The sequence below is a fragment of the Macaca mulatta genome, chromosome 9, assembly GCF_049350105.2.
Source record: "Macaca mulatta isolate MMU2019108-1 chromosome 9, T2T-MMU8v2.0, whole genome shotgun sequence".
Classification (NCBI taxonomy): Eukaryota; Metazoa; Chordata; class Mammalia; order Primates; family Cercopithecidae; genus Macaca; species Macaca mulatta.
In genome coordinates this window covers 23690325-23716625 of record NC_133414.1, presented here as the reverse complement: position 1 = coordinate 23716625, position 26301 = coordinate 23690325, and the positions used below count along the sequence as shown (strand labels likewise).

At 38.8% G+C, this 26301-nt stretch overlaps 1 long non-coding RNA gene across 1 annotated transcript in view; it reads left to right on the top strand.

The window, feature by feature from the left end:
* Positions 1-674: 674 nt before the first annotated feature.
* The window catches only part of LOC114669905 (uncharacterized), a 29926-nt gene continuing 4299 nt past the window's right edge, over positions 675-26301 (top strand). Inside the window, exon 1 of the long non-coding RNA XR_013397963.1 lies at positions 675-6070. This is a non-coding gene — a long non-coding RNA (uncharacterized LOC114669905). The remainder of the gene's footprint in view (positions 6071-26301) is intronic.

The following is a 26301-nucleotide window of genomic DNA, read 5'->3' as shown; positions in this document are numbered from 1 at the left end:
CAAAAAACAATTAGCCAGGTGTGGTGGCAAGCACTGTTAGTCCCAACTATTCGGGAGGCTCATGTGGGAGGACCTCTTGAGCCCAGGAGTTCCAGACTACGGTGAGCTATGATTGCACCACTGTACTCCAGCCTGGGTGACAGAGCTGTCTCCAAAACAAAAAAGATGGACTAATTGGCCAGGTTCTCAGATAAACCTGGTGGTGGAAGGTAATCTTTGGCAACCAACAAACTGGAAAACATATTACTCATTTTTAATCTAGTTAATAAGAGAAATTGAGAGAAGTTCTAGCACAACTGTCAGGTACTGCAAAGGCACTATTTTTCCTGGTCTGTTCTGCTGGAACTCCCATTCCTAGACAGCCTGGCATCAGGCACAGCTGAGGGGGAAACCCTGTCAACAGAGGACAGGTCCCTATTCTTACTGAGGGGCAGGTGATCAGGTCGCCATGCTACCAGAAGAAATAGCATTGACTGTTGGCTGAGCCACTGGGTTTTCACGCACTGGGATCGGGAGGCTGTGATCAGAGAAACAGATGAGAATCTTTTCGAAAACAGACAAATATTAAAATGCAGGAGGTCTATTTACTTGTCAAGTCAACGTTCAGTAATAAGGGAGAACAAAGTTTACCCTGCTATCAGAAAATAAGAAATCAGAATCCAGTCATATGGGATGGGAGAAGCTCGCAAGCTACTAAAACTGAACTCAGGAAGCAGATAACCAGCTAGGAAAGAGGTACCCTTAAATGCCTGGCTGTATCTGAGAGTGTATCTCCCTTCTTCAGAGCCCAGAGAACAAGCTAAACAATTCCTTCATAAATCAGCACACATCAGCTTCTAAAATCAGCAAGATGTCTCCAAACATCTTGAACTGACATTAAGAAATGCTGCACCATTGAGAAAATGGTTTCCAAGCATTTGAACTTAAAGAATTAACTTGTTGAAACACATCTTTGATCATTGATAAGTTATTGAATTCAAAGAGAAGTAATCAATAATGAATGGTAAACCAATTAACTAGGAATCATATTTCAATTTTTTTTTGTTTTGGCAAACTTGATGATTAGTTGATATTTTTCAAATATTTAGGAACAAGGAACACATATAAATTTCACATTTGTGTCATTAGCATTTTGACCAGCAATTCATTTTTCAATTTCATGTGTGAAGCTAAACTTTCTGATGATCTGTTAATCTTCATTTGTTTGGAATTAGCCTGAAAAGTACTAAATACTGCTTTTTGGATAAAATCTTGAGTGGATCAGAACCAGTTTGTTAAGAAAAAATAAATCTGAGTCCTCTTCATGTTTGAAGTAACTGAACTATTACTTCAACTATTGCTTGGCTATCTTAACAGTTGATCTTGATTTCCACACAATGTGAAAACTTATTATTAATATAACCAAAGGGGAAAAAACCCTTAAATCTATTACAAAATGCTTTAAGAGATAGTATTTGGTCATGATATTTATTAACACAGTTCATAGTGAAGCTGAAATATGGCAATAATCTGGTTAGTTTGATTTATGTGGATAGACAAATTATCTGGTTGTCAAATACATTACAAAACTCATATTTTGCTTTCTATTTTATAGACTTGATTTTAATGATCTGTATATTTTACATTCATGTCACGTTTGTACCTGAAATCTCTAATTAATTCATGTTTTCCATTACACCTTGGAGTAATCATTGCCCAGCTATAGGGAACAGTATGAAATGAAGTGTGTTATGCATCATTAAATGTTAATGATAAAATAAGGTATTATCTAGTTAGTTAATTTAGACCAGGTAAAACTGTACACAAAAACGTTTCTCTCTGTTGCTCAGCAATTCAGCCGTTTCTCTGCACATCCTTCCCTCAAGTTCTCCTCTCCCATTCATATTAATTATTCGAGGTCCCGAAACTTTTTCTTCCAGCAACGTTTGCTCTGATACTCATTCAAAGGTATAAATAATTGATAACAACTTAGAATGTGAGTTTTCTCAGTAGCATTTGGATTTTACCGAGGTTCAAACTTTTAAGCTACAAAAATGTTGAATGCATCAGTAAATGGGTGATGGAAATATTTGGGGAGGATGCACTCTTTACAGTTGTCCTTGAAATTGTATCAAGTAGCCACTTGCCTACTCTGTCTGCTAGGAAGGCAGACAAGAATTCTGCACCTTCCTCTTCCACCCCTTAAAACTCTCCTTTGTTTTACATAACCAGAAAATGTTTATTTTAATTATCTAGATCTTCATTTCTAATTTTCCTTTTTTACTGTAAGAAATGGCATGGTAAAAGGTTCAATAAAACTATAGTATTTTATGCTCAATATTCTAAATTAAGAATTAAAGTCCTACTATCCAGATGCCATTCCAAATGATTAATTTTGTTTCACACTGTTCATAAAAATAATACATTACTTTAGCTGTTGTTTTTTCCCACCAAGTTGCTTAGTTAAAAAAAAAAAAAAAACCATTAGTAATTGCTAGTTCCTATTATGTAAGTAGATAAAATATAATTAGAAAAACAACTGGATAGTTTCACTCTATGTTGTTCTCAGTGCAATGTCCAGTTTGCAAATGCTTTATTTATTTGTTAATTTTAGAGGACAGCATTTCAGTGCAATAACTGAAAATAGCTCATAGCCTTTTCTGTGAAGAAACAAAACATTGTTTGTGTTGGTGTCAAGTAAGTTAATTATGCTTTATCATCTTCAAATGAAGCATATAATTGATTTATGAAATTCTGTTATCACTGTGTTGAGACCATTGTTAGTAATCAAGAATTCCAATAGTTTCTTCTTATTCTTCATGTACAAAATCATCTGGGTATTCCATAGGTTAAAAAACAATTCAATTTGGAACACCTGTACTATCATAAATTGAAGAATTAAAAACTAGATAAAAAGTGTGGAAACTACTGTAAAAGATTACTGACTTCTAAAATATATTGCATTTATTGTAGCAATACTCTCTTATTCAGCAATATGACTATGTAATTTTTCTCTAGTACTTTGTAGAATTTTCATTAATTCCACTTAAAATAAATGGCTTATATGCAGTTCTTTTTTGTGACATGAAAACTGTAACATTTTGGCTGATCAATATTCTTTTGCTTGTTTATTTTTAGGTCTTTACAATTACCTAAGGAATTGCCTGAGGCATTGAACATATTGCCGGATATTTAACTGAAAACAAACAAAAATGTTTTCAAACAAGGATGTAGATTAAAAAGCTATAAGATGACCTCAATATCACCCCCACTCCATCGCCTCTACCACCACCACCAGCCCTGCCACACACACTCTCAGAATGTTTGGTATCATATACAACTCGCCTAAAGCAAGAGATAATGTCAAAAATTTAAAAAGAGAATGCTACTCCTACATTTCCAGGTAACATAAAGAGTTGTAACCCTTGAACTTCCTGTATATATTAACATTTATTTTCAACACACTAATTGCTCTTGTGACCTTGGACCTCAATGAATTTTATGTATTTAATAAATGAATGCAAGTGTTCATCTTGATTTTAGATTTAAATTTATCTTTGAACCATATCAATTTCTCATAAAACAATTAAGAAACAGCATAAACAAAAAGGGAAATGAAAATATTTCATTTAATTATTTAAGTGTTTGATAATGCTTGGTATCAAGTAGACATAATCAGAAGAGTATTAAATAAAGCAATGGGTTAGGAAGGGGCTGTTAGAGAACATAGACGGTATTACTCTTTAATAATTAGGTACAAAAATAAGGTCTTAATAAATTGGAAATTTATGTTTTCCATTGAATGTTCTTAAAGTGCCAATAGAATTATAGTGAAATTATTTTCTTTGCTGATTCCTATGATAGTATCATACATACCTTATTTTAGATATTCACATTTTCATTCTATTAGAATGAAATACCTGTATGTATTCCATGTGCTGACATATAACAAAATCTGGGATTTAAGAAAATGTACTTCAAAAATGTAAAAATTGCAGATAATTGAAATTTGAGGTATTTATAACACAAATAAGGACCATTTAAAATAGACCAACAGGTAATATTAAAAACAAGTATATACTTCTGTAAAGATTGTGTGTGTTATATATTGTCTATCAAATACTGGACATTTGTGAATTAACTTCTTCCTAATCCTAAGTATTATCTTTCCAAAAACTTGCTGTGAAGGTCATTTATATTTCCTTTCTAAATGGATTTTGAATAAAACATAAGAGCTGTATTTAACATTCTGCATCTTAATTCCAAGACTCTGATTGTATGCCTTCTTTTACATTATAAACATCAAATAGAGATGATTTTCTTTTTGAATTCCATATTACCTAGCAATATTTAACACATGAAATGCTAGAAGTGGCACTCATTGATCTTTGCTCTGCATTGAAAGTTGATCAGTACATGGCCTCATGAAAAGAAACGTGTTCTTTCTAGGGTTTAATAAATGTTTCACAATGATTTTTTTTAAAGTAGGCCTTAATATCCAATCACTTGCATTCAATGGCTAGATTTGAGTGGATAACAACACCTACCAAATTACAACTCCCAATTTTTATTTCAGAAGGAAGCAATCCTTGATAGATGAGAAAATAACTTACTTTAAGCTTTATTCATTTTTCTTTTTGGCTACCATAAAATATCTTTTTCTAAGTAGCTTTAGGGTTTTTTAAAAAAATCTAATCCAGATTAAATGTTTAAAAAAACCTGGCAAGTTAATTGTAAGTTTTCCCATAAAAGAGAGAAGCACAAAATGCCATGGAGTATATCCAAGAAACATAACATAAACATAAGACTTACAATGCACAATTTAAAATTTCATATATTGTCAAATGATAAATGTCTGTTCCAGCCATGAATACTTTAACTTCAAAAATCTTTCATAGCCTTAAAAAAGAACTCTCACAGAAACAGAAGCTGGAATGCTATTTGTGAACTAGGCCTTGCACCTTGTCAATATTTTTAGTTCTTAAATTTCTGGAATTTCTAGAGCCGTAGAACAGCTGTTTCATTTTGAAATTTTGATTTTAACATTTCACTAACACACTGGGAAAGGATCATCTTAACTAAAGGTGTCAAGACTAACGTTTGAGCTTAGTCGTTGAATTTTCTCTTACGGGAAACAGTTTAATCCCCAAGTACTATGAGATAGGCATTTTAAGGCAACTTTTAAAAAAGGAAAATAAAAGAAATCTGCTTTTTGCCGTCTAGGAAAGATACATTTTTCCTTGTGGAAATCTGCAGTCTGAAAAGACAGATACAAAAAGCATGAACTGTTGAAAATAACCTAAATGTTCTTTAAATGTTTAAAGGCCAGCTCATCCTGCAGTGGTGATAGAATAGTCGGCTTACAACACGCAAAGCCGAGCCGCGGGTGGGCAGGCGCCGTCCGTGGCTCGCGGAGTGGATGAACTCGAGGGCGCGGCTGCTGCGCTTGGGGAGCTTCCAGGGCGCCAAGTTCGGGTAGCGCTTCTGATGGATTCCCGGGTCTGGGAGGATCCGATTATCCCGGGACCCGGTGACACGCACAAAGCTGAGGTTAGAGTTGGCCAGGAAGGGAGGACCTAGTGAGCCGGTGGAACACAAGCGGGAAGGCCTTTCCTTCTAGGAGCAAAACCAGCCACGCGCCCGGGACGCCCGGGGACCCCTTTGGGGCTCGGTTTCCTTCGCTGTGATCCTGAGTCTACCCTGACATGTTCCCCTCCACCGGCCCGAAGAAATCGTCGCTTCCAGCCTCCAGCTACCGTCACCTTTGCGGGGCTGAGAGCGGAGGACCGGGACAGAGAAGGAGCCGGTGGTCCTGGTCAGCTGCGCAAAACCCGACGGCGCGGGGACTCCGGGCCTGGGGCCTCCATGGCCGCGGCCTCCTTGTCTCCCGGGCCGGCTGCTCCCTACGCTGCGAGACTGAGGGCACTGGGGACCCAGGGACTTCTCTGGCACTAGCGAGGTCCTAACCTTGAGTGAAGAACGCTGTCGAGTGCAAGTGAAGAATAACGGGGGTGGACGCAAGGAGAATGGTCTCGGGGCGCGCTTGCGCCTCTACCCGAGGACCGAGGTGGGGATTCGACAGACGCCAGCGGTAGGGACCCGGGACGAGAAGCCCCGACTTTCTGAGTCGTGAGCCGCCTCCAATCGCCCCAGGACGTAACCCCGAGGAGCTTTCAGACACGGGCCGCGCCTAAAGTCGCTGGGAACCGCGAACACCGGAGTCCCAGCCACCTCCCGGACTGGCGCCCCGAGGCCAGGGGACCCGCCTGGGGCTCCCGGCCGAGCCCCGACCTCGGACGTTTTTCCGGGAGCTGCGAGAGGCCTCGCGGCCTGGGCCAGGCGCAGCGGCAGGCATCGATCGCTGGCTCCCAGCGAGTGGCCCCGCGCAGGTGGAGGTGGCCCCGTCACCTCCAGGAGCGCCCCCAAGCCCCGGTGCCCCCAGCGTGCGCCCTCTCCTCCTCCCCGAAAGTTAAGTTCGTGTTTTTCGGTTCTCGGTTACGCATCCCCTTGGCACGCGTGCCCAGCCACACCCTGGGCGAAACTAGAGGGCCTGCGTCCCCTGGGGGCTGCCGCGAGACCCCGAGTGAGGTGTCCCCTCCGGGCCGGGCCCGAGCCGGAGGCCCCCTTTGCAACCTAGAGGAGTGCGGGGCGGGTGCGGCGCAGGAACCGCCAGGCCGGGGAGGGGGCCACGCCCGGGCCCGGGCCAAGAGCGCGCGTCCCCCGCCCGGGCCCTGCGGCCCTCCCCAGGTGTCTGAGCAGAGCTGCTGAAGCTGTAGAAATGTGCTGGCGCCTGTCCACCGCTGCACACAAAACCCAGCCAAAAGCGGCGAGAGGAAAAGCGAATATGGCGCTGCTGAAAATGGAGCCTCGGCATCTAGAAAGTCTTGCTTTCCTTTCCTCTTCTGGCTCTTAATTCGTCGATCTTTTCCCCCTTGCCCTCTCACGAGGGCCTCCTGCGCTTTCCTTCGGGTGTTCTCTACCCCTCGGCCCCTTTCCTGTTCTTATGAATAATCTCCTTTACTCGGTTTTCCTTCTTCCTTTCCACTCTCGGTTCCTCTTTCTCCATTTTGTGTTACAGGCGCCTTGCTTCTTGTTCCCTTTCTGGGCGCGCACTCCCCCGCCCGGCTCTCTTTATTTTGTGTGTGGGTGTCGGAGCAGGGGAGGGGGTGGCAAGGATCGTCAGGCTGAGTATCGAGTTTGTTTGTTTTTTTTTCTTTCCTTCTTATTTTTTTAAAGGTATTATCTTAGGAGCCAAGCATCTCCTTTGGTGGTGCGCTCCTCGCCTCGCGCCTGGTGCCCCCCACCCGGCTGCACCCGCGGCTTGCGCGGCCGGGTCCCACCAGCCGAGCGTCGCCCGCGCAGGAGGAGCCTCGGGTTCTCCGCAGAAGCGAATACTTTGTTTTTGTTTTAAGCTAGAGCCTTGCTTTTGCAGTGATTCGTGGCTGTGGCGTGATTTTAAATAGGTGAGGAATCGGAGTCTCATTTCCCCAGGGGGCTTCCAACGAGGATTTTAAGAGAAGTGTGCAAAGAAGACAGCAATGTCCTTTTTTTTTTTTTTCTTGTTTTCTTTTGAACAGAGGGAACCCCCCCGCCCCACGCTCTACGCGCTGAGATAGTTACGTCTTTAAGGCTAAACTTTTTTAAAATTAGTTTTTCTTTTACACTTATGGCTGACTTTTGATCCTTTTAAAAAAAGGATGAAGTCAAAACAGACTGATGCTTTTGAATACACAACGTCCCCACTTCCCCACGTCCCCAAATTGTGATGCTGGGATAGTTCCTCTAAGATGCGTTCTGATTTTGAAATTCAAGGTCTCTAAGCTCTGTTAAGCGGAACCATGAAAAATATATTGCTACATTAAAAATAGACGGTGATACTGACTGCTACTGCTGAATCGTAGTAGAAAATTTTTTTTTTTGAGTCTGTGCAGGATTTGCCTTGGTTTTATTAGGGAACCTGCTAATAGAAGCAATTTCAAGTGATGGGCTTCCCTCATTAAAAAGCTGGCAGCAATGACATCTTTTCTGAGTGCCTCTGAGTGCCTCTGAGTGCCTCTCCTTAGTCGTGGTAAAAAAAAAATTAAAATAAAATAAAATTAGTTTACATGCAGTGTTTGAAAAGAAAATGATTTTGCTTCCCAAGTTTGTATGTATTTTCTTTTTTTTTTTTTACCAACTATATTTCACTTTATTTACAATTGTCAGTTTATTCTCACACCTGGTCAGTTTCATCTTCTCACCATCGTCTGTTAGAACCACATCCTCCGGCAAAAAAAAAAAAAACCCCAAAACAACCCCCCCCAAAATAAACAAACAAACAAACAGGTGTTCATCCCTATGAGATGCTAATGCCCCTGGAATTGTTTGAAAAGAGCAAAATTTTGTAAGGAGTTTCTTTTTAAAAAAATGAGTTATAGAAGTATTCTTAAAAAAAAAAATCTTAGAATGTTTCCTTTAAAAATTACCTTTGTTGGTTTTTCATTAATTGTCATTGATTAAAATTAGGTTATAAACCTATCTTAATTTCAGACTGTTTCTTTATGAAAGAAAGGAGAAAGTAAATAGGTGTTGGCAAGAACTAAACCAATGCAACTAGGCCCTATTGAGAGCCTAAATCTGTAAATTGGTATCCTTAAAAAACATTAATCAAATTGAGGTTGGTACAGGTAGTTCTCTGCCTCGAACAGCTGATTTTTAAAAGTCTTATAAAACAGGTTAAAATGTGTTTTTAGTCTAGGTTCCTACTTCTTTCTTATGCATTTCTCCTGGTAGATAAATAAATGAATCTAACTTGATGAGTAGGTAGATATTTCTCCAGATGAACTTTCTAAAAATGGGCAAAGTTAGGGAAGTGATTAATACCCTTCAGTTTAATTGGAATGATTCAGTGCTTATACCCAGTTAATCCTATTAAGATGCTATTTCCTGCTCAGGGGGATAAATTAAGCACAACTCAGATTGTTTTAGATGGACAACTTGGTATATATTCTAAGCAATGGGGGCTAGAAAAAAATATCACTTCTCCGAAAAATATACATTGTGTACCAGTAATGTTCAAAGTACTTTGAGGAAATGTATTGATGAGATGGGTATAAATCATAGTGAATGTTGTTAAGGAGTTTACAGATTATAAAAAGCAATTGATCTTTCTTTATTTTCTCTTATTTAGAAAACAAACATTCATAAGAAAAAAATAAAATTAGATCCCTTCTTTTTCCCACACACAAATTCAGTTTCAGATCAATTACAAAGTTAAATAAGAAAAACAGAATTAAAAAAATATTGAAAGGCCAGGCGCAGTAGCTCATGTCTGTAATCCCAGCACTTTGGGAGGCCAAGGCGGGCAGATCACGAGGTCAGGAGATTGAGACCATCTTGACCAACATGGTGAAACCCCGTCTCTACTAAAAATACAAAAATTAACTGGGTGTGGTGGTGCATGCCTGTAATCCCAGTTACTCGGGAGGCTGAGGCAGAAGAATCGCTTGAACCCGGGAGGCAGAGATTGCAGTGAGCTGAGATCACGCCACTGCACTCTAGCCTGGCGACAGAGTTATCTCTGTAACTCTCCATCTCAAAAAACAAAAATAAAAAAAATTGAAAGGAAATAAAGAATGTGTAGTATGAAAGGATTTCTTAAAACATTGAAATGCACAATCCATTAAGGAAATGGTAAATTGGATGATAGTCATGCTCCAAATAATGATATGTCAGTCAATAAATAGTAGTCCCATAAGATTACAATATTGTATATTTACTGTACCTTTTCTGCGTTTAGCTGTGTCTAATTATACAAATACTATTGTGTTATAATTGCCTACAGTATTCAATACAGTCACATACTGTACAGGTTTGCAGCCTAGGAGCAATAGGTTTGTACCATATACAAACCATCTAGGTTTGTATAATTACACTCTATGATGTTAGCATGACAAAATTGCCTATGGACCTATTTCTCAGAATATGTCCCTATAGTTGAGTGCCATGTGACTGTATATAAAATTTTTTAAAAATACTTTTTATATGACAAAAGATATCATAAAATGTTACAAGATAAACTGAGAAGATATTTTCAAGGCATGTACTTGGTGAAGGATTAATATTCAAAGTGTATAAATAACTTATATAGAAATAATTTACTAATTCATGTATAAAGAATTTCATAAATAAAAGATGTGGGCCAGGATATATACATTTGAAGTGAAAGTATAGTACTATTAATAGGATGAATACATATCAACTTCAAAAAATGTAATTTCCTTTGGGATAGAAAGAAAGAAGGAGGGAGAATAGGAAGAGGCCCCAGGGGGCAACAATCTTATTTTTTTTGTTTTTTTATACAGAGTCTTGCTTTTGTCCCCCAGGCTTGAGTGCAATGACTTGATCTCGGCTCACTGCAACCTCCGCCTCCGGGGTTCAAACGATTCTCCTGCCTCTGCCTCCCAAGTAGCTAATTAAGGCGCCTGCCACCATGCCCGGCTAATTTTTGTATTTTTTAGTAGAGACGGAGTTTCACCATGTTAGCCAGGCTGGTCTCGAACTCTTGACCTCAGTTGATCCTCCCGCCTCGGCCTCCAAAAGTGCTGGGATTATAGGCATGAGCCACTGTGCCTGGCCCACCACAATTGTTTATAAAAAGATCAGAGGCAACTATGGGAAGATGTTAACACATTTTGTTCTTTGTAGATTTTTAAAAGCTTGTTATACTTTATTTAAAAATCTCTAACATCAATTCCTAGTCAAAAGAATGAACAAATGACACATTTCTTTTCCTTCGTCAGTAATAATCTTGTAAGATAGTGTTCACATGCTTTTCTTTGATGGCAAAGAAAACACCATTCCCCAATGTTTTTCCTGGGCAGTGTTTGAATATTATGTGATACTTACAGCAGAGATTTTCCTAGTTTGGCGTCTCTCTGGTGTAAGCTTGTTTTCTGAGTAGATTTAAATGAGAAGAACAGAAACATATTTGAAACTATGACTAGGTATGAGAGCATTTATTCTCTTATAATGAAATCGTGATATATGTTTTTAAAAAGTGAGCAAACAAAAACCTCCACACCATTATAGAAACACTGTTAAAAAAAAACTATTGAATAATTTGAGGCCTAGTGTGTAATAATTATTATTCAAGTGTATCTAATTTGTTGTGCTAAGTGTCAGGAATTGGTGTTGTGGAAGGATATATGAGATCTCATTTTCTCCTTTTATATGGCAGGAGTTTATACAGTATTTACATCTGTCATTGATACTTTTTATGAACAGAAGTTTTGTTTGCTTATTACTTCCACAGGGATTATTCATATGGAGCACTGGAAAGATGTAACATTTCGTTTACTTTGATACCTTGTGTTTATTTTAGGTCCACAAGCATCATGAAGCCAAGTGGTTACTGTTTTGCTTATTTGGTGTGAACTGAGTGAGCCAAGTTTGCATACCAAGTGATTCTCATGGTGGACAATACCAATGTGATTATGCCAAATGCATCGCTTCTGATGCATCACTCTTTGGGCATGTATAGACCCTGCTGATTTCTGCCAAAGCACTCTTCTTAAAGTTCCAAAACATTACCCAAAAACCTCTATGGCCCCCTATTGCCAACAAAATTAAAACCTTTCTCTTCATTGGCATTAGAAGCCCCTGTAACCTCATTGCTTTTCCATTTCCAGCCTCTTTCCAATACTACCAAACAAACTCTGTATCCTGCAGCCACCAAACTGTACTAGTTGTAATATGTTCACTAAGAACAGCGGTCTCTCATTTGTCTCTCTTTTCTCTCTTCTTATATCAATTAGAATATAACAGACAACCCAGCTAACACAGAGGCTCATTTTTCTTATGTGACAAGAAGTCTGTAGATAAAGAGATGCTAGTGTTTTCTTGGGGGTTCAGTGATATCAGCTCTGTGATTCAATAGACCTTCATATCATAGTTGCAAAATGGCTGCCATAGTAAGTACAAATACCACACTGACTTCTGAGTGGGAAGGCAGCAGAAAAAAAATGTGTTATTGGTGAGTCTTACTCACCTCAAGGAAGTATAATATTTTCCAAAATGCCCCACCAAAGGATTTCCTCTTACATCATATTAGCCAGAACTGGGACATATTATCACCCTTTATCTGGGGTACAGGCCCACATTTCCACATCAAAGGGAATTTGCTCAATGCCTAAATAAAACTGGAATTCAGTTAAGCAAAGAAGAAAGAGAGGAATGGTTTTTGGGGTAGGCAGTAAACACTGTCAGCTACATCTCCCTGAAAGCCATCACTCCCTTAAAATATCTTTGAGTAATGTCATCAGTGACTTCTGAACTTTTTCATCCAATGGACAGTGTTTATTTTCTAACTGACTTGAACTTTTTGTGGGGCTTAGCCACACTCTTTTTGAAATTTATGTGTTCATCAAGTACCCACTCATCACTTACTATGTATTAGTCACTCTGCTGGGCAAAGAGAATGAAAAAATGAATCATGCATGGTCCTGAACCTTCACAAGTTTATAGCCTAGTGGGGTGGACAGGTGAATATATAAGTGCAAAAAAATGTTATAGATACTGTGATAAAATTATGTGGGCCGGGCGCAGTGGCTCATGCCTGTAATCCCAGCACTTTGTGAGGCTGAAGTGGGTGGATCACCTGGGGTCAGTATTTTGAGACTAGTCTGGCCAACATGGTGAAACCTCATCTGTACTGAAAAATAACAAAAATTAGCTGGGTGTCATGGCAGGCACCTGTAATCCCAGCTAATGGGGATTATCGCTTGAACCCAGGAGGTGGAGATTGTAGTGAGCTGAGATCGCGCCATTGCACTCCAGCCTGGGCAACAAGAGCGAAACTTTTTCTCTAAATAAATAAGTAAATAAATACTATGTTTTGTGGGTCTTTTTTTTTTTTTTTTTTTTTTTTTGACAGGGTCTTACTCTGTCACCCAGGCTGGAGTGCAGTGGCACAATTATAGCTCACTATAACCTTGGCCTCTCTGGCTCAAGCAATCCTCCTGCCTCAGCCTCCTGAGCAGCTGGGACTATGCAGGCTAATTATTTTATCATTTATAGAAATGGTGTCTTGCTAAGTTGGCCAGGCTTGTCTTGAATTCCTGAGCTCAAGCGACCTTCCCAAACTGACTTCCCAAAGTGCTGGGATTACAGGCATGAGCCACCATGCCAGGCTTAGAATGATGAATGAGATAAAATGGGGCACAAAGAAAGGAGCAGCCATTTCTGGATCTCAGGTGCGATCTCTCTTTTCAGGGAAGGACAGGGGTGATACAGCCATTAACAAAAGCAATCTCACTTTCCTGGTTGGTTGTCTCTTTGCCTCCTCCCCTGGAATAATACAGACCTCTATAGAAAATCACAAGCAGGGTAGGGATAAGGGAGCTGGCCTCCTCCCTTCCCTTGGCCTGACAAATATGCATGGAATTCCTAGGAATGTTCAACCTTTTTTTTTTTTTTAACTTCATATTAGAATCCAGCTCATATGGAATCCATGTAGAATCCAACTCAAACAGAATCCACCAGGCATGAGAATTCTGGAATGCCCTTCCTGATTTATTTACTTCATCTGTGTTCCATGAAGGGCACCAGGTCTCACACCTAGACTTGGGAGCTCCAGGTCTTTACTGTCTTAAGTTTCAGGTCCTAACCACTCAGGATGGCAAGAAGGGCGTATTTGGGGAGATCCAAGCCTGTCTGCTTGGCTGTAGTGTAGGACTGGGGGGAAAAGAAAGGCACAGTAAGGATCAAAACAAGGCTGTAGCAGTAGGTAAAGATGAGTTCATGCCAATGTAGGAGGCTTGAAGATATTTGGTAGGTCATAGGTTCCCAAACTTTCCAGCTCACTGCATCTGTATCATCTCCGTAATTTGTTCATGGTGCCCTCAGCCAGAAGAAATAATTCAATTCCATTCATTAAGTAGGTAAGTCTAAACAACACATTAGTGGTCATTTGTGTGGTGTTTGATAGATGGGGCTGTATTGCTCTCAAACATTTAAAATATCCCATGGCAACCTTGTGAGTTTGTTCCCTGTGCTGTCCCAGGGTGACTTGATGTGCAATTTGAGAACCATGGTATAGGTCATGAAAGATTTTTCATCTGCTGAATTAAATATTTGATTTTGTATTTGAGAAAGCTCCACCTTTCTGTAGATTGGAGTAAAGGCATGGTGGGAGGTAAGGAGACCATGAGTTAATGGTAGTCATTTAGGAGAGAAGTGATGGGGATATAAAATGAGACATACTAATGAGCATGCTGCTGGATCTAAAATGTGTTACTGAGGTAGAATGGAGAGGAGGATTTCCTTATCAATTGGTTTTTGTAGAGAAAGAGATAGGATGATTCCTAGACTGTAGGCTTGGGTTAAAGGGTATATGATAGCAGACACGTAGAAAAAATACATCTTTGGGAGAAAGAGTAACATTTTTTGGCATGCTGAATTTGAGATATGTGTAAGGATGAGATGGATATAGGGCATTGGAGCTCAGGAGCAGATCTGAAAAATAAATATAAGTTAATAAATTATGAATATATAGATTGGGCTGACAACATAAGAGTAGATGAAATGGCTCAGGATGAGTGTGGAATAGAAAGAAGCCTGCCCATATGTGATGGTCAATTTTATGTGTCAACTTGACTGAGCCACATGCTGCCCAGGTATATGGTTGGACATTATTTCTGGGTGTGTTTGTGAGGGTGTTTCTAGAAGACGTTTACATTTGGATTGGTGAACTGAACAAAGCAAATGACCCTCCCTAGTGTGAGTGGGCACCAACCAATCCTTTGAGGGCCTGAATTGAACAAAAATGGGGAGGGACATTGAATTCACTATTGGTGTGATTGAGCTGGGACGTTAGTCTTCTTCTATCCTTGACAGTCTTGGTTCCCAGTTCTTCAGCCGAGACTGGGAACCACACCATTAGCTTTCTGGCTCTCAGGCCTTCCAAGTACATCATTGGCTTTCCTGGGTCTCCAGCTTGAAGACAGCAGACTGTGGGACTTTTTCCTTATAATAATATTTTCTTTCAATTTTAATTTTAATTTTTGTAGAGATGAGGTCTCACTATGTTGCCCAGGCTGATCTTGAGCTCCTGGCCTCAAGCAATCCTCCTGCCTTAGCCTTCCAGAGCACTGGGATTACAGGCATGAGACACCATGATTGCTCTGGATTCCTTATATATTATAATGAATACATCATGTTTAGAGAGCCAACAAAGGGCAGGGTCCTGCCTAGGAGACAGAGCCAGGACACGTATCATGAAGCTTGTGTAAGGTGATATATTTTGGGTGGAGCCAAGACTCTTCCCCTACTGTTGTTCTGTTCAACAGAGACCCTGGGTCTTTCTTCTTCTTTTGTGGTGGCACCCCCTGGATAGAACCTCAGAGAGGCAGCATCACAAAGAGCTATGCAAGGAATTGGTTCTGCAGTGGAGACAGTGCAGGGCAAAGTGTGGGGGATTGCGGGGAGAAGGAGCGGGTAGGCGAGAGGTGGTAGCACACAGTGCGAGGATTCTGTGCCATGCCAGTTCAGCCTGTGTTCAAAGCAGCTGTTCTTTCTGGGCTTCCAAGAGAGGAGCACCATTTTTATGCCCATGTTGTAAGAAACAATGAAGTATGTACTGGTTAACAGTATCAAATGCAATGCAGTGATTAAATAAGGAGTGGAGAAGATCTGTGGAATCTTACAATTTGAAGGGCCCTGGTGACTTATGTAAATACCTTTTTTTTTGCAATAGAGCAAGTCAGAACCCTAAGGATCTCAGGGTATAACAAGGGAGACAGCCATGTAAAAACAAAACAAAACAAAACAATGCACTGTGATAAGGTGTAAGGTTTAATATAAGGTGGGATAACTTTCTCCCACCTCTCTTATTCACTAGCCACTTCCTATCAGCAACTGTCACTGGTAGGGTGGTTTCTGATGCTCTGAAATGTCCAGGTGCACTGGCTTCCAGCCTAGCTCCTCTCCTTCCTCTGCATGTTCTTCCTGAGCAATTTCATCCAATTTAGGATTCTAACTAGCACCTGTAGACCAGTGATTTCTCAATCTGTATTTCTAGTTTACTGACTTACTGAGCTTGAGTTCGGCATTTCGAACAATGGGCATAGTACCGGGCACAAGGAGGTCCTCAGTAAATGTCTACTAATTCATTTAAAAGTTGATCCTAACAACATAAACTGGTGATGTGGGAGTAAATTTGGATATCAAGTAAACTGAAGTTTACACAGTGAGTAAGTAAGGAAATACTTCCCAATAGATTTGACATAAAATTTCAATACTTTTTTTTTTTTTTTTTTTGAGACAGGGTCTTTCTGTGTCACCCAGGCTAGAGTGCACTGATGTAATCAAGGCTCCCTGCTGCAGCCTCTAACCCCTGGGCTCAAGGGATCCTCCTGCCTCAGCTTCCTGAGCAGCTGGGACTACAAGTGCAGTCCATTATACCCAGCTAATTTTTTTTTTTTTTTTTTTTGAGATAGGGTCTCCCACTGTTGCCCAGACTGGAGTGCAGTGGTGTGATCTTGGCTCACTGCAGCCTTGATCCCCCGGGCTCAAGTGATCCTCTCACCTCAGCCCCCTCGAATAGCTGAGGCTACATGCACACACCACCATAGGTGGCTAATTTTTGTATTTTTTAGTAGAGATGGGATTTCACCATGTTGCCCAGGCTAGTCTTGAACTCCTGGACTCAAGCAGTCTGCCCATGTAGGCCTTCCAAAGTGCTAGGATAATAGGCATGAGCCACCATGCCCAGCCTGCCCATCTAATTTTTAAATTTTTTGTAGAGATGGAGTTCTGCTATGCTGCCCAGGCTGGTCTTGAACTTCTAGCCTCAAGTGATCCTTCTGCCTTGGCCTCCCAAAGTGCTGAGATGACAGTCATGAGCTACTGTGCTGGGCCTAAAACCTCAGTAATTAACTGGAAAGCAGATGAGAGTTTCACTATGGAAATTGGGTTAGGTGCAGCTAATCACAGTGAAGAATGGATTAAACACGGATTTACAAATCAGAATCCAGGTTCTGCTGTTAACTTTGGGAAATTCAGCTAATTCTCTGTGTCTTTGTTTCCATGCTAGTAATGCTTTCTTTTAAAATGTGTTTATGGTTATTAAGATGTAATTCACATACCATAAAATTTATCCATTTAAAGTGTATAAGTCAGTATATTTACAGACTCATATAACCATCATCATGAATTCCAGCATGTTTTCATCACCCTAAAAAACACCCTCATGCCCTAATTCCCCATTCCCCATTACCCCAGTTTCTGGCTACTGCTTTCTATCTCTATGTATTTACTATACTGTACATTTCATATTAGTGGCATCATATAATATATGGTCTTTTGTGTCTGGCTGCTTTCTCTTAAGCATAATGTTTAACCATAAAAAAAGTTAGCATAATGTTTTCAAGATTCATCCATCTTATAGTGTGTGTCAATACTTCATTCCTTTTTACGGCTAAATAATATTCCATTAATTGGATCTATCAAATTTTGTTTATTCATCCATTGATGGACATTTGCATTGTTTCCACTTTTTTGTTATTATGAATTATGCTGCTATGGACAGTACTGTATGTCCTGCATGGACATTACAGAAATTTTTCTGTGTGGCCATATGATGACTCAATGTTTGACATCTTGAGGAGCTACCAATTGGTTTTTTGAGTGGTTGCATCACTCTGTATTCCCACCAGCAATGTATAAGAGTTCCAATTTATCCATGTCCTGGCCAACACTAGTTATTGTCCATCTTTTTCATAATTGCCATCCTCATTGGTATGAAGAGATACCTCATTGTGATTTGATTTACATTTCCCTAGTGACTAATGATATTGAGCTTTTTTTTTTTATGTGCTTATTTGCCATTTATATATCTTCCTTAGAGGAATGTCTACAAATCCTTTTCCCATTTAAAAATTGATTATTTTTCTTTTTATTGTTGCATTTTAAGAGTATGTATTCTGGATGTTAGAACCATATCAGATATATGATTTGCAAATATTTTCTTCAATTCTGTTGGTTTGTATTTTCATTTTCTTGTTAGTATATTTTGAAGCATAAAAGTTTTTAATTTTGGTGATGTTCATGTCCAATTTATTTTTTCTTTTGTTGGTTGTGTTTTTGGTGTCATATCTAAAAGAATCCATTACTCAATCCAAGATCACAAAAATTAAGGTCTGTATTTTTTCTAAGAGTTTTATGGCTTTAGGTTTTACATTTGGGTTTTTGATCCATTTTGAATTAATTTTTGTATATGATGTGAGTTAGGGATCCAATTTCATTCTTTGCATGTGGACATGTAGTTGTCCCAGCACCATTTGTTGAAAAGACTCCTCTTTTCCTCTTGAATTGTCTTAGTGCCCTTGTTGAACTAGATTAGCCATAGATGTAGTGACTCCCAATTCTATTCCATTGAACAATATGTTCATGCTTATTCTAGTACCACAACTATAATCCCAGAATGAAAAGGTGAATTGCATAGTAGAAATATCTATTCTCAAATTACTTCATAACTCAAAAGACTTGTGGGCAATTCAGTTCTGGGTTTTCTTTCACATCTCTTTAGAAAAAAAAAAGTCTCTGCCTCAACCCCATCTAAAATAACTAAATTGTATGCATAAACCTAAATTTAAATACTCACCTGCAGGGCTCTTTTATAGAATTCTACTTATGTTGATGATGTGGACTTTGGCAATCTCTTTTTCACTGTATTCTATGAAATAGCTTAAAAAGTCAATTATGAATTGAAGCATTCAATTATTAGAATGCATAATACTAGTCTAATTTAAAAGTTAGTCTTCAATTTCATGCAAAAGCCTTCAAATTATTAATTTTAGAAAAAATATGTATTTGTTATATCTTGTAGACTTAGACAAAGGATTTAAAATTCCTCTACTTTAAATGCAAGGATTCCCATAATGAAAAATCTCTTGACTCTAGGGCCATGGCATCTCGTAATTCAATTTATTATCTTTGTGTTTTGGTTACTGACACTCTTAATTTTACAAATGTTTTAAAAATATTATCTAGATAAGGAGATATGGTAGCATGATGAAGCTCTCATGAAGGGGAAAAGTGGTTCTCTTGGAAATGCCATAGACAGTTGTATTTGATTCTTTAGCTCATAAAAAAATATTTTTTCTCTAAGTAAACAGTCACAAACTCTTTTCTGGTTTTGCCAAAGGGAAGCCTGTGGCACAATGTTTCTATTGAAGTCACTTGCTGAATTATACCCTCTGTCAACTCTGAAAGGATTTTTGATCTTTGTGATTATTTAGACAGTGCTAAATTTATGAAAATTTTCTGTTTCCTATGTCTTATTGGTCATGCTTAGGAACTGTTTTGTGAGAGGCAACCCAGGATAAGAGAAGGAACACTTGGCTAAAGGTTGATATACCCCAGTGGCTTCCTGTGAGTCTCAGTTTTGCATATTCAGAAATACAGGTTTATCAGCTTACCAAGAGGTAAATAGGTATGAAAAACCTGGGTTTTCATAACCAAATGTAAAAGTAGTTGGTTTTCAAACCACAAAACTCAATGACCGTTCATTGAGGGCTCCTTCTCACCAAAGAATAAGAACCAGTTTTATACAATAGTTGTTCTCCTTTCTGATGGGTATTTCTCAGGAGATGAAACAGCAGATTAGAAATATCTGGTGAATATGTACCTGGAATATGAGAGAGAGAGAAAGAGATACAGTTAGGGAATTTTAAAATAAAACATTTAATATTATTTCAAGAATATTACTATTTCAATAATTGGGACTATTCTTACTGTATGAAGTTGAGTAGTACTGAGAAGTTCTGCTTCTGTCAAACTCATGATCAGCATCACACACCTCTTTGTGGTTGTTGTAGCCTCCTTTTTCATTTTGCCATTGTTTCAGGTTGACGTTGCAGTATCCAGTTTGCTAAATGTGTTCAATAGAGGTAGCAAAAGTGCCTAACCTGAATTTAATCATGAGAGAACACCAGACAACCTGACGTTTAGGGACATTCTATAGGCATTCTACTGGCCTGTGCTCCTCAGAAATGTCAACATCATGATAATAAATAAGAGAGATACAGAGAGAAAGAGATACCCAGGAATTGTTATAGATTAAAGAAGACCGAAGGACATGACAACTAAATGCAAATCATGGTCCCGGATTTTTTTTATTTTTATTTTTTTAACAAAGGAACTCATGGGAACAACTAGTGAAATCTGAAGGTCTATAGTTGGGACTGGGACCTCATTCTAATAGTGTATCCATGTCAAGATCCTAACTTTAGGCCAGGCACGGTGGCTCACACCTATAATCCCAGCACTTTGGGAGGCTGAGGCAGGTGGATCACTTGAGGTCAGGAGTTCAAGACCAACCCCATCTCTACTAAAAATACAAAAACATTAGGTAGGCATGGTGGTGCACACCTGGAATCCCAGCTACTTGGGAGGATGAGACAGAAGAATCACTTGAACCCAGGAGGCGGAGTTTGCAGTGAGCCAAGATCATGCCATTGCATTCCAGCTTGGGCAACAAAGCAAGACTTTGTCTCAAAAAAAAAAAAAAAAGATCCTTACTTCGATAATTGTACTGTGGTTATGTAAAATAATACATTAATTTAGAAAACACACTGAAGTATTCAGAGGATATCATGTCTGCAATTTACTCTCAAACAGATCATGAAAAAAGCACCCAAATATATAAAGCAGATACTATGAGACTTAAAGGGAGAGACAGATTGCAATACAGTAATAATAGGGGATTTCAACACCCAACTTTCAGTGATGGACACATTATCAGACAAAAACAATCAACAAAGAAACATCAGGCTTAAACTGCACCAAAGACCAAATGAACCTAACAGACATTTGTAGAACATGTCATCCGACAGCTACAGATTACACATTCTTCTTATCAATACATGGAGCTTTCTCCAGGATAGTTCATATGTTTGTCCATAAAACAAATCTGAACAAATTTCTAAGAATTGAAATTATATCAAGTATCTTTTCTGGCTACAATGAAATAAAACTAGAAGTCAAAAACAGGAAGAAGTTTGAAAACTCTACAAATACATGAAAATGAACGTGCTCCTGAATAACCAATGAGTCAACGAAGAAGTTAAAAAGGAAATTAAAAAACTTTTTGAGACAAATGAAAATGGAATCACAATATACCAGAGCCTATAGAAAACAGCAAAAGCAGTTCTGAATGTATTTATAATATAAACACCTTCATCAAAAAAACTGAAAGATCTCAAACAAACAATCTAACCTTGCATTTCAGGGAATTAGAAAAACAAGAACAAACTAAACATAAAATTAGTAGAAGGAAAAAGGTAACAAAGATTAGATCAGAAATAAACAAGATAGAGATTAAAAAACACAATACAAAGGATCATTGAAATAAAGTTGCTTTTTTGAAAAGATAAACAAAATCAACAAACCTTTATCTAGACTAGGAAAAAAAAGAGGAGACGCAAATAAATAAAATCAGAGATGAAAAAGGAGATATTACAACTGATACCACAGAAATACAAAAGGATCATGAGACTTATAAACAACTGTAAAGCAAAAATGGGAAAATCTAAAAGAAATGGATAAATTCCTGGACACATACAACCTATCAAGATTGAATCATGAAGAAACAGAAAATCTGAATGGACCAATAGATCTAAACATTTCTATTTCTTCCTGAATACATTTGAAGAATAATGATTGAATCATTGAATCTACCAAGATTGAACCATGAAGATCCAATAGCACGTTGGTCTCGTTATTAGACCAGCAAGTAACAAGATTGAATCAGTAATAAAAAGTCTCTTATCAAAAAGTCTCCCTCAGAGCCCAGGACCTGATGCCTTCACTGCTGAATTCTACCAAATACTTAAGAAACTAATACCATGCCGGGTATGGTGGCTCACGCCTGTAATCCCAGAACTTTGGGAGGCTGAGGCCGGCGGATTACTTGAGATCAGGAGTTCCAGACCAGCCTGACCAACATGGTGAAACCGTGTCTCTACTAAAAATACAAAAACTTAGCTGGGCATGGTGATGGGTGCCTTTAATCCCAGCTACTCGAGAGACTGAGGCAGGAGAATCGTTTGAACCCGGGAGGCGGAAGTTGCAATGAATCGAGATCATGCCGTTGCACTCCTGCCTGGGAGACAGAGTGAAACTCCTGCTAAAAAAAAAAAAAGAAAAGAAACAGAAACTAATACCAATCTTTTCAAACTGTTCCAAAAATTGAAGAGGTTGGAATTCTCCCAAACTTATTTTGTGAGAACAACATTACCTGACACCAAAACCAGAAAAGGACAGACACAAATAAAGGAAACTACAAGCCAATCTCCCTGAAGAACATAGATGCAGAAATCCTCAACAAAATATTAGCTAACCAAATCCAACAGTTCACTAAAAAGATCAGAACAGATCAGAAAAAAAAGATCGTACATATTGAGAAAGAAAGACAAAAGAGTAAAGACAGCGTTTAGGGAATTTGGTTGAATTCTTTGTACTAGTCTTACAACTTTTAAGCCTGAAATTTTGTCAAAATTAACACATTTGAAATGAATGGAAGATTTTTAAAGTTTCAAAATTGTTTAAAAATATTTAACTATACAGTACATGAGAGTTATTCTGTAATTAAAAAAAAATAGAAACAGTATGGGCCCGTGGTTTAGAGAGAAGTCTAGAGAAGGATGCCTGGGTTTGATTCCTTGCTCTGTCACTAGCTGTGTGATCATGAGTAAGTTACTTTAACTTCTAAATTTCCTTACCTGTAAAAGAGGGATAATAATACTGAAACCTACCTCATAAGGTTGTTATGAAATTTAAATGAGTAAATATTTGAAAATGACTTTCAACAGTGTCTAACATAAAGTGTTGTATAAAGTGTTTGTTAAAGTTTTTGTTTTTGTTTTTACAAATAACTGATTTGGATTTTTATTAGTCTTTTCTTTGGCCAACTTGGGATTCTTGAAGTTTTCCTTGATAAACTTTTGTGCTAATTTTTTGATCTCCTTCATATTAGGAACCTGTAAACTGTTTTCTTTTCTTTTCTTTTCTTTTTCTTTTTTTTTTTTTTTGAGACGGAGTCTTGGTTTGTTGCCGAGGCTGGAGTGCAGTGGCACGATCTTGGCTCACTGCAACCTCCGCCTCCCAGATTCAAGTGATTCTCCTGCCTCAACCTCCTGAGTAGCTGGGGTTCCAGGCATGCCCTACTATACCTGGCTAATTTTTGTATCTTTAGTAGAGACGGGGTTTCGCCATGTTGGCCAGGCTGCTCTCAAACTCCTGACCTCAGGTGATCAGCCCGCCTTGCCTCCCAAAGTGCTGGGATTACAGGCATGAGCCACCATGCCTGGCTGACTGCAATGGTTTTTCATAAAAAATATTTAATATAGTTCTTTTATTTTCACTTATCAATTTTCAATTATCCAACATATTTATGATTGACTAAGTCAAATGCTACAGTAAATTTAAAGATGGATAATGTTTCTAACCTCAAGGAGTACACAAATTAGAAGGGGAAATTAAGCACAGAAATGGTTATAATGTGAGATTTGGAGAAGTAAAAAGTGGGAGAGGGTTTACAAGAACGAAAGATTACATCTAGATGGTGAGAGCAGGAAAGGTTTCATAGAGGATGAGGATAAAGTTGAAGGAGGAATAAGATTTTAGTAGGTGAGATAGATGGGCAGGTGTTCCAAGTAGCAGGATGAACAAAAAAGCAAGACAGAGCAGGTGGTACCTTGGGCTACTTATTTGAAGTTTAAACTAATTTAAAGTTAAAATGTAAACCATTGTAAGCTGTCGTTTCCTTATCCATAAAACAGACATAACATAGTGCCTGTCTTACAGAGTAGATGGGAGAAAAATGATGCCTGTGTCGTATTTAGCACAGGGTCTAACAGTAAATGTGCATTATACATGCTATCTATCATGCTGTAGTATTTTTGGTACACATTTGTTGGAATTTAGGTTATGGCAGGAAAACAGGTACATGGAATGTATTGGATTAATATTGAGTGGTGTGAATGGGGGTGAGAAAGAGAGGACAAAGTTAAAGTTGAGAGACATTGCAAAGGTCGAATCCATGCGACTGACCACAGATAAGAAATAAAAGAAGAGGAAACTTGGGCTGCTAGATGAGTAATCATGACCTGAAAGAGCCACAGGGAAAATAAACGAACTTTTTCTATACCCCATAAATTCCGGGCACTGGGCGAGTACTTGATTCCTGTGATTTCATATTTTAAAATCATCCTTTTGGTGGAATCATACTGTAAATACACAGGGCACTCGCTATTTACACTATTCTAAGGTGAATCATTCCATAATTCTACAAAAATTTTTTTTTCAAATATGGGTTTTATATCAAGTTTGCTTAAAATCTAGATCAGCACCTATATCTATAAATCCCAAAGATAATGTTTCTGTGTTTTCAGAATTATAATGATGCAACAACTATTTGTTGAATGAACAATACGCTGAGTACCAACATTTTACTAGGAACAACTGTCTTCATGAGTTAGTTGCCTTTAATTCAAGGTAGCGAGGAGGGAGCCATTTCTGGGGCATTTGGTCTATACCCCCCATACCTGAAATTTTACTGGAATTGTGGAAGCGGAGAACAGTGTTTTCATCTTTTTTTTTTTTTTCTCTGAGATGAGGTCTCGCTCTGTCACCTAGGCTGGAGTGCAGTGGCACAATCTTGTCTCACTGCAACCCCCATCTCCCTGGGCTCAAGGGATCCTCCCACCTCAGCCTCCGGCGTAGCTGGGACTACAAGCATGCACCACCACACCCGGCTAACTTTTTGCATTTTTGGTAAAGAAGGGGTTTCACCATGTTGTCCAGGATGGTTTCATCCTTATGTCATGCCCTCTATGCCACTGCCGGGAACACCTGGAGACCACTAGGAAGTGTGTGATGCTGCCTGGTGACTTTTCCTGAATAACTCATCTTTACGTCAATGCAAGAGGCTTAGATTCTTTACTTTAATCAAAATTGTACCTTGTGATTGAAGTAGGATTTTTTTTCTTTCATTTATTTTAAACAGAACTATTCATCTTTAACTTTGTTTTAGAGACAGGGGCTTTTTCTGTTGCCCAGGCTGGAGTGCAGTGGTATGGTCATAGCTCACTGTAACCTCAAACTTCTGGGCTCAAGCCAATATTTTGCCTCAGCCTCCCAAGTAGCTAAGACTACAGGCACATGCCACCAAACCAAGCTAATTTTATTATTATTATTATTATTATTATTATTATTATTTAGTACAGACAGGGTCTTGCTGTGTTGTCCAGGTTGGTCTTGAACCCCTGGCCTCAAGCAATCTTCCCACCTTGGCCTCCCAAAACCCTGGATTATAAGTGTGAGTTACCATGTCTGGCCTGAGTTTAAAAATTTTAAATGGCATAGTTGTCTAACATTTTAGAGGTGAAAAAACATAAATCCACATGTTATTTTCTAATAGGCCTATTAATTAGGTAGGGCAAATATTATTAATTTTATAGAGGAGGAGATAAAGGAGCACTTACCCTGAATCATGCAATATTTAGTACTCTTCCTCCTCCGTCTGCCTACCTTGTTGAATTCATTCCATACTGTTTTCTTCTCCCCTGTGTCTGAGTTCCTCAGTGGATTGTTTGACCAGCCTATTCCCTACCCACAGTCCCTGGCAGTCACAGCTGAGGAGTCAAGTCTTCCTTGGGCACCTACTTACTTTATTATTTTGAAGCAAATGGCAAGAGGATATTTGTATCTATTCTAAAATTTTTAATGTTGATTTTTAATAGATGAGTTCAGAAAGATAGGTGAGACTGCCAATTTATCAGCATTTTTACTGTATAGATTGAATAGCAAAGAACTGTTGCCTCAAGTTGCTTCTGTAAACACATCATGGAAAATTGAAGACCATGGCTCCCTTGCTAATAGCACTGCAGTCAGGAGATGGAAAATGTGATACAACTTAGCCAACTTACTGAGATAACCATAAGGTCTTTCAGCAGAAGTTTCCCCAGTATACCGAAGAAAGTTAAAGTTCTTCTCCTTCTCACCCCTCCACCCCTCAACCATTTCTAGCTAGATCCAAGATTCTATTGGTCTGGACCCAGATGAAATCATTGATACTGTTTGCAAATAACACTTTTCTACTAAGAGATCTGCAGTGAATTAAAATTTTAGCTCTGCATTATTAAAGCTATAAAAATGGTTTGAAAGTATTTCCATATACAAAAGAGAGGTTCATGAAGGAAAAAAACAAAAAAAAATTAAATTTTCGTTAGAACCCACCAGGCAGAATATTGGTGCATTATTTTGCCCCATTTAAGAGATAAT